Source organism: Etheostoma spectabile, chromosome 8, assembly GCF_008692095.1.
Source record: "Etheostoma spectabile isolate EspeVRDwgs_2016 chromosome 8, UIUC_Espe_1.0, whole genome shotgun sequence".
In the NCBI taxonomy this organism is placed as follows: domain Eukaryota; kingdom Metazoa; phylum Chordata; class Actinopteri; order Perciformes; family Percidae; genus Etheostoma; species Etheostoma spectabile.
This window is the reverse complement of record NC_045740.1, coordinates 27,024,592-27,034,493: the sequence shown is the minus strand read 5'-3', so window position 1 is coordinate 27,034,493 and position 9,902 is coordinate 27,024,592. Positions and strand designations below refer to the sequence as shown.

The following is a 9,902-nucleotide window of genomic DNA, read 5'->3' as shown; positions in this document are numbered from 1 at the left end:
TTGAAATCCCCCAGCAGAACTATGGAGTCCCCTACTGGAGCCCCATACAGGACTCCATACAGGGTAGAAGGGCGAATACTCCGAACTCTTGTTTGGTGCATACGCACAAACAACAGTCAGAGTTTTCCCCCCCATCACCGCAGGCCGTGAGGCGGACCATCTAGTACCCCGGGGTAAACTCCAACGGCAGCGGCGCTCAGCGCGGGTACTTGTGATGTATCCCCACACCCCGCCCGGCTGCCTACAACCGGGCAACTCCGGAGTAGGACAGAGTCCAACCCCTATCCAGGAGTATGGTTCCAGAACGAATGTGCGTAGAGGTACGCCCCACCAGATCAACTGGTAGCGCTCCACCTCCCGCACAAGTTCCAGCTCCTTCCGCCACAGAGAGGTGACATTCCACGTACCAGCAGACAGCCTCTGCCGCCCGGGTCTGGTCCGTCGAAGCCCCTGACCTTCGCCGCCACCGATGTGGCAGCGCACCCGACCCCACTGGTTCCTCCCACAGGTGGTGGGCCCATGAGATGGAGAAGAGGTGCCACGTAGCTTTTTTCGGCTGTGCCCGCCGGGCTCCGTGGCAACCCGGCCACCAGGCTCTCGCTGACGAGCCCGCCTGGGCCTGGCTCCAGACGGGGGCCCCGGGCTTCCTCCGGGCAGGGTCCCTCGATCCCTTCCTTGTTCTTCCATAGGATTTTTGAACCATTCTTTGTCTGGCCCCTCCCCTGAGACCACTTTGCCAGAAAAATCATTACATACCCTAATAACTACCTGGCCATTTGGGTTTAAACCTGCATTAGCCTAATTTGGCAGCAGAACATGCTGAAACACCTAACCCTTGTGTTGTCTTCCCGTTGACCATTTGTTTTTCTGGTCAAACTTTGTTGGAACGTTTTGTCACTTTTTTATCATCTGAGTTTTGAGCTTTTCTCAATGTTTTTTGTCAGTTTTTTTCCAAGTTTTTTTGTCCGGGGCTTTTTTTACGTTTGTTATTTTTTGATTTGTTAATTTCTGATATAGAAGTTTTGAAAATGGTCAAATTGACCCGAGGACCACAGGAGGTTACAGATGACATTATATTGTCTTGTAAAGTTGTAATGGGGAGTGTTTTAGCAAAATATGTATACACCCACATCCTGACCCAGGGGCAACATTAGCATATTTTTGGAACGTTTTTGTCCACCGATGTATTTAAGTCCATATATGCTTTTCTTTTGTTATTAGGGCCCGAGCACCGACAGCGGCAAAGCCCTATTGGAACTGAAGGAATTATTCTTTATTATTATTAGGGCCCGAGCGCCAACCGGCGAAGGCCCTATTGGAACTGAAGGAATTATTATTAGGAGGCCCGAGCGCCGCAGCGGCTCGAGGCCCCTGCTTGCGTTTAACGTAGACTCACAAACTTGGTACACATATGTAGCATGGCAGGGCGACCCAACCTGGGTTAGGTTTAGAGTAGAGCGCAGCACAACAACGGAACGTAGGGTTAACCCTCTAACCCTAACCCTACGTTCCCGTTTGTTGTCCCCGTTGTTGTTAACCTAACCCTAGCCCCAACCCTAACCTAACCCTAGCCCAACTAAACCCCTGTTGTTATTTTCCTAAACCCAACCTTCCCGTTGTTGTCCCAAGTCCCGTTATTGCTTTCCTAAACCCAACCACTATTACTTTCATAAACCCTAACCCTAACGCCCCTAACCCTAACCCTAACCCTAGCCCCAACAAACCATTCTGTTGTTAATTTCCTAAACCCAACCTTACCGTTGTTGTCCCCGTCCGTTATTGCTTCCCTGAACCCAACCGTCGATTGCTTTCCTAAACCTCAACCTAACCCTAACCCCCTAACCTACCCTAACGCCCCTAACCTAACTCTAGCCCAACGAAACCATCCTTTGTTTTTTTTCCTAAACCCAACCTTCCCGTTGTCCCAAGTCCGTTATGCTTTCCTAACCCAACCCGTCTATTGCTTCCTAAACCTGCCCTAACGCCCCTAACTCTAGCCCAACCAACCCTCCTGTTTTTGTTCCTAAACCCAACTTCCCGTGTTGTCCCAAGTCTCGTTTATTGCTTTCCTAACCCAACCGTCTATTACTTTCATAAACCCTCAACCCTAACCCTAACGCCCCTAACCCTAACCCTAGCCCAACCAAAACCATTCTGTTGTTAATTTCCTAAACCCAACCTTCCCATAGTTGTCCCAAGTCCCGTTATTGCTTTCCTAAACCCAACCGTCTATTGCTTTCCTAAACCTCAACCCTAACCCTAACGCCCCTAACCCTAACCCTGGCCAGAACGAAAACAACCTGTTGTTATTTTACTAAACCCAACCTTCCCGTTTTCCCAAGTCCCGTTATTGCTTTCCTAAACCCAACCATCTATTGCTTTCCTAAACCTAAACCCTAACCCTAAGCCTAACCCCTAAGCCTAACCCCCCTAACCCTAACCCTAGCCCAACCAAAACCATCCTGTTATTTTCCTAAACCCAACTTTTCCGTTGTTGTCCCAAGTCCCGTTATTGCTTTCCTAACCCAACCGTCTATTGCTGTCCTAAACCCTAACCCTAACCCTAGCCCCTAACCCTAACCCTTGCCCAACCAAAACCATCCTGTTGTTATTTTCCTAAACCAAACTTTCCCGTTGTTGTCCCAAGTCCCGTTATTGCTTTCCTAAACCCAACCGTATTTTGCTTTCCTAAACCCTAACCCTAACCCTAACCCTAGCCCCAAACCCTAACCCTAACCCTAGCCCAACCAAAACCATTCTGTTGTTAATTTCCCAAACCCAACCTTCCCGTTGTTGTCCCAAGTCCCGTTATTGCTTTCCTGAACCCAACCGTCTATTGCTTTCCTAAACCTCAACCCTAACCCTAACCCCCTAACCCTAACCCTAACGCCCCTAACCGTAACCCTAGCCCAACCGAAACCATCCTGTTGTTATTTTCCTAAACCCAACCTTCCCGTTGTCCCAAGTCCCGTTATTGCTTTCCTAAACCCAACCGTCTGTTGCTTTCCTAAACCTAAACCCTAATCCTAACCCTTAAGCCTAACCCCTAACCCTAACCCCCTAACCCACTAACCCTAACCCTAACCCTAGCCCAACCGAAACCATCCTGTTGTTATTTTCCTAAACCCAACTTTCCCGTTGTTGTACCAAGTCCCGTTATTGCTTTCCTAACCCACACGTCTATTGCTTTCCTAAACCTCAACCCTAACCCTAACCCTAACCCTAGCCCCACACCCTAACCCTAACCCTAGCCCAACCAAAACCATCCTGTTGTTATTTTCCTAAACCCACTTTCCCTTGTTGTCCCAATTCCCGTTTGCTTTCCTAAACCCAACCGTTTATTGCTTTCCTAAACCCTAACACCTACGCCACCACCAAACCATCCTGTTGTTATTTTCCTAAACCCACTTTCCCGTTGTTGTCCTAAGTCCCGTTGTTTGCTTCCTTACATGATCCAAATGGCTCGAAACTTTCACCGATTCATCAGAGTCAGCCCTTGACGACATCTACATGCCGCTATTGGCTCAAAGTCATAGCGCCCCCTACTTAACCCTAACCCTAGAGATTCATCCGATCATCTCTCCAACTTGGTGTGTATCATCCTAAGATGTTAACCATGAAAAGTTATTAAAAGAAAACTTCATACGTCATACGGTGGTGCGTGCATGACGGCCATTTTGAGTGTTTAGCGATGTGATGAAATTGGCCGTCAGACTACAGTGTACGTTGTCGTATCGCTTGAAATTCCCCACAAACCCAAGAACCGGCCTGAGACACCTACGACCAATAGGGACTTTTGGGGATAGCGCCACCATCTGGCAACAGAAATATGCCCTATATGAAAACATCATCCATTTACATGAAACTTAGAATGTGTGGTCCATGTACACTGAGGCGGCCCCTATATTATACCACCCAGTCCTCAGACCACGCCCCCTTCCATACTTTAACCGTTTAACTCTTGTGGCGGTGTCATTGAACTCAGCAGAGACTCCTTTTTTATTGGAGTATTTTGACCCTCCCCCCATGATGCGGCCACGCCCCCTTTCACAATAATGACCTGTAGATGTATAGTCTTTTGTCAGGTATCAATGAACTCAGCAGAGAGTCCTTTTTCAGTGGGTGATGTTTGACCCGCCTCCCCTCATTGCGCCACGCCCCCTTTCACAGATACGACTTGTAAGATGTATAGACTTGTGTGAGTATCATTGAACCGCGGGAGTTCCCTTTTCATTGCCGACGATTTTCAGCGGTGAGGGACGCGCAAATGCGCGGGTCGCAATGGAGAGCTCGTCCAGACACCCCGCCTCGCGCAGTGTTAGCTAGGGCCCTCCATCACTGCTTGCAGCTTTAATTGTTTTTAATCTTCCACTACCTCTTATGGAAATATTTGACACTTTAAGTGGTGCATGTGACACATGTTCATCAGCTATTCCTAACTTTGGGTTTTTTGTGCTGCCTGCTGAAAACAGGATTGATGACAGAGTGCAGGTTATGTACAGTGGTTTGACCACCACACTACAACGCCCAACCCTTCAATTGGAGAAATGTCGCTTATACTGAAACAACACAGTAAAACCCAAACACCCCAACCTAACCCTAACCCCAAAAACACATGCCACAGCGAAACACTGTATGTATGTGTGCCAGTGCGAGTTTCTCTCTCTTCTTAACTCCAGCGTGTTGTTCTGTTTCTATTTGCCTACTGCGCATTAATGGAGTTTGACTTTATTTATATCCTATACATTAATGTAACCTCCACCACGTAGTCTATTCCACTTTTTGCAGTGATGTCTTTGCTGCTGCTGCATATATATAGTCCTAATCTACTGCTGACCTCATTGATAAAAATGTTACGCAAGAAAAAGTTGCATGTCAGAGTGAATTTGCAGTGGCAACATTTGTCGCAGAATGGGTTACCAAAGATTTCTATGCTTAATATGGTGCCCATTTTCCACAACCTTTGCCGTACGTGTGGATGGTCGTACTATTCCCACGGCTTGGTAGACTGCGTTTTATGACCTCAAATGGTAACACCAATATCACATGGATTTCCATGCACAGCCTGCATCCAACACACCTGCGCCACTTAATACCCTGATGAAGCCAATATGACTCTAATCCACTACCATTTCTGACTTAATTAACCTATTGGGACAATAAAAAGCCCTAGAGTTCCCAAATGCCTGTGTATTTGCAACCACTCAACAGCATTACAGATTTGGCATTGCTCGAAGATTAGCAAGAGCACCTTGATTTCACTATCATGAACATGTTTTTTCCTCATTGGGGGGAGCATGAGGCTCGTGCACGGCCGCATAAGTCACACCGTATTGTAACGAGAAGATCTGCACGGGTGTGCGCCGCACATGGTGTTATTAATCAGAATTTTGATTTGGCGCCCAGAATATTTCAGAATAGAAACTACGCAGAGTTTTATAAATGAGCCCCCGGGCTGTAGTCGAGTCCACCTTTGCGAGTCCAAGACAGTCCAAGACCAGGACTAGTTGAGACCGAGTCAAGACCAAGTCCAAGAGGTTTGAGTCCAAGTCAGACCAATACAAAAAGTTGCAACCAATACCGAGATAGAAAAAAAGATTCCTCCTAAGACCCTCTACTTACTTGTTTATAATTTTATATGTTGAGAATGTAATAGTTTTGCTTTATATTTTTAATAATCAAAAGCTAGTGCAGAGTAACACCTATAGTAAATAGACCATATTATTACTTATTATAAATTGGAAATGTTCCCTGTCTCGTACTTATGAATTGTCCGAAGATTCATAATGAAATGATTGAACTAATACCTGTTTTCTGAACGAGCACGCTTCTCAACAGTTTTGTTTTGAAGGAGGAAGTTACTCAAGAACAAAAGCATAGAATGCTGTACTCGGTCGAGACCAACTAGAATATTTGGCTAGTCCAATGGCAGTCCGAGAAAAACGGAGTCCAAATATCATCAGTCCAAGACAACAGAAAACGTCTTGAGTTCAGACACACTTTCCAACGGCTGACGTATCAGCCTAATGTTAGGGCTGTCCTCACCAAAAACAAAATATAACACAACGTGGTATCCAAACTGATGAACGATGAGTTGCACCAAGTATGTATAAATACACTAATACAGCGTATTTTACATATGAGTGGGTCCTAAAAAACTTTGTCTGTGTTTTTATTCCTAAAACAGTTAGCAAAGTTCAAGAATGACTCTTGTTTATCTAACCAGTGTCCCATATTTGTGTCCTTAGGCCAAAACCATGACAGCCCCAAGACAACCCCCCTATCCTCTCGCGGTCCAGCAGCGGGGGGTGGCACACGAATGTCACTGAGCTCAGACACAGAGGGCCCCCCCACCAGGGCCCCTGCATCCTCTCTATCCACCGAACCACCCTGACATCAGAGAAGAAGAGGGGGAGGGAACTCCGACTCCCTCTGTGAACGTCCAGAACGGTCCAACCCTCTGCCTTGGCATATGAAAAAACAGATGGACTCTACTAAGTCAAAGGTCCATGCAGGGGGAGAAAAAGGGACAATAACACTGAGGTGTATAGCACCAACTATGTCACTCAGAGAGATTGTGTGGCTGCTCAGACGGTACCAAAGAGTGAAGCTACAGCGGGTAAATTATGACTCTTTTAAGTACACTCTGGTGGGTTGAAAACACGCTCAATTGGAGTTGGTCAGCCTCAGGACTGCTTGCACGGTTACAACGAGCACAATGATGACACGATGCAGAGCGGTCTATCAGTCAGCCAATGAGAGAAGAACCCAAGTATGAGAGAGAGAAAGAGAGAGAGGAAACAAAGAAGCAAGGTAATCATACAGATTCCTTTTAACATGGCTGAGCTCACTTCTGTCACAAAGCAGTATCATGAGTTGTACACATGTGCCAAGCTCATGGGGTAGTTCATTAAATGTTAGAAGTTTTATTCCAAATATATTGACTGTGTTATTGCACGCTCATAGAGCCTTCTTACTCCAGTTTGGTCCCTTTTCAGCTCCCAGCAAAAAAGTTCCTTAACCATCAAGAAAAAAGCGCCAAAACTTTGGAATAATGACAAAAACGTCGTAAAAGCAACAAAAACATTGGAAAGCCGGCAAAAACACGAAAAAACTGTGACAAAAAATGAAAAAATAAAAAATAATCATAAAAGTGGTTAAAAACAGTGACAAAAAGGCCCAAAAATGTTGTGAAGGTGAAAACAAAAGCATTGAAAAAGAACCAAAAACATTGTAATAAATGAGAAAAAAAAACTATCCATCCATCATCCTCCATCTTCATCCGCTTATCCAGTATTGGGTCGCGGGGGCACAGCTCCAGTAGGGACCCCAAACTTCCCTTTCCGCAGCCACATCAACCGCTCGACTGGGGATCCCGAGGTGTTCCCAGGCCAGTGGATTATATCTCTCCACCTAGTCCTGGGTCTTCCCCGAGGCCTCCTCCCAGTGGCGTGCCTGGAACACCTCCCTAGGAGGCGCCCAGGAGGCATCCTTACCAGATGCGCCGACCACCTCAACTGGCTCCTTCGACGCAAGGGCACGCGGCTCTACTCCGAGCTCCTCTCGGATGACCGAGCTTCTCCCCCTATCTCTAAGGGAGACCCAGCCACCCTCCTAGGAAACCCATTTCGGCCGCTTGTACCCTGGATCTTGTTCTTTCCGTTCATGACCCAGCCTTCATGACCATAGGTGAGGGTAGGAACGAAAATTCCCGGTAGATCGAGAGCTTTGCCTTCTGGCTCAGCTCTCTTTTCGTCACAACGGTGCGATACACAGAATGTAATACCGCACCCGCTGCTCCGATTCTCCGACCAATCTCACGCTCCATGGTTCCCTCACTCGCGAACAGACCCCAAGGTACTTAAACTCCTTCACTTGGGGTAAGGACTCACTCCCTACCCGCAAGAAACCGTCCTCGGCGTGTTTCCTGCTGAACCATGCCTCAGATTTAGAGGTTGCTGATCCTCACCCAGCCGCTTCACACTCGGCTGCGAACCGATCCAGTGAGTGCTGAAGGTCACAGAACCGACGATGCCATCAGGACCACATCATCTGCAAAAAGCAGCGATGCGTCCCAACCCACCGACTGCAACCCCTCCCCGCCCCACTATGCCTCGATATCCTGTCCATATACTGTATATTACAAACAGGATTGGTGACAAAGCGCAGCCCTGGCAAAGGCCAACCCTCACCTGGAACGAGTCCGACTTACTGCCGAGAACCCGGACACAGCTCTCGCTTTGGTCGTACAGTGATTGGATGGCCCTGAGAAGGGACCCCCTCACCCCATACTCCCGCAGCACCTCCCACAATTTCTCCCCACTCCCAGGAGGGGGATTCCTCGCTTCCCCCTCCTGAGGTGGCGAACGGTTTTCCAGAAGCACCTTGGTGCCGACCGAAAGTCCTTCTCCATGTCTTCTCCGAACTTCTCCCACACCCGCTGCTTTGCCTCTGTCACGGCAGAGGCTGCCGCCCTTCGGGCCCATCGGTACCTTGCAACTGCCTCTGGAGTCCTCCGGGATAACATATCCCGGAAGGACTCCTTCTTCAGTCGGACGGCTTCCCTGACCCCCGGTGTCCACCAGGGTGTTCGTGGGTTACCGCCTTGAGGCACCTAAGACCCTAAGACCGCAGCTCGCCGCCGCAGCCTCAGCAATGGAAACTTTGAACATTGTCCACTCAGGTTCAATGCCCCCAGCCTCCACAGGGATGCCCGAAAAGCTCCGCCGGAGGTGTGAATTGAAAGTCCGTCGGACAGGGCTCCTCCAGACGTTCCCAATTTAACCCGCACTACGCGTTTGGGCTTACCAGGTGTGTCCAGAGTCCTCCCCCATCCCCTGACCCAACTCAACCACCAGATGGTATCAGTTGACAGCTCTGCCCTCTCTTCACCCGAGTGTCCAAACATACGGCCTCAGATCAGATGAAACGGTTATAAAATCGATCATTGACCTTTGGCCTAGGGTGTCCGGTACCCACGTACACTTATGAGCATCCCATGTTCGAACATGGTGTTTGTGATGGACAATCCATGACTAGCACAGAAGTCCAACAACAGACAACCACTCTGGTTCATAATCGGAGCCGTTCCTCCCAATCACCGTCTCCAAGTTCTCCTCATCCACCCATGTGTGCGTTGAAATCCCCCAGCGAACTATGGAGTCCCCTACTGGAGCCCCATACAGGACTCCATACAGGTAGAAGGGCGATACTCTCCGACTCTTGTTTGGTGCATACCACAACAACAGTCAGAGTTTTCCCCCCATCACCGCAGGCCGTAGAGGCGACCCTCTCGTCCACCGGGGTAAACTCCAACGCAGCGGCGCTCAGCCGGGACTTGTGAGTATCCCCACACCCGCCCGCGCCTCACACCCTGGCAACTCCGATTAGGACGAGTCCAACCCCTATCCAGAGTATGGTTCCAGAACCGAGACTGTGCGTAGAGGTAGCCCCACCAGATCAACTGGTAGCGCTCCACCTCCCGCACAAGTTCCAGCTCCTTCCGCCACAGAGAGTGACATTCCACGTCCCCCAGAGCCAGCCTCTGCCCCCGGGTCTGGTCCGTCAACCCCTGACCTTCGCCGCCACCGTGTGGCAGCGCACCCGACCCCACTGGTTCCTCCCACAGGTGGTGGGCCCATGAGATGGAGAGAGAGTGCCACTTAGCTTTTTCGGCTGTGCCCGACCGGGCTCCGTGGCAAACCCGGCCACCAGGCGCTCGCTGACGAGCCCGCCGTCTGGGCCTGGCTCCAGACGGGGGCCCGCTCTCCTCCGGGCAGTTCCCTCGATCCCTTCCTTTCTTCCATAGGATTTGAACCATTCTTTTTGCTGGCCCCTCCCCTGAGCCCACTTGGCCATGGGAGACACTACCAGAGCACAAAGCTCCAGACAACACAGCCCTC

The 9,902-nt window shown here is 49.2% G+C and overlaps 1 protein-coding gene across 1 annotated transcript in view; it reads left to right on the top strand.

The window, feature by feature from the left end:
• Window positions 1–9,902, top strand: part of mapk8ip1a (mitogen-activated protein kinase 8 interacting protein 1a) — a 46,461-nt gene that overhangs the window by 24,746 nt on the left and 11,813 nt on the right. The window lies entirely within an intron of this gene.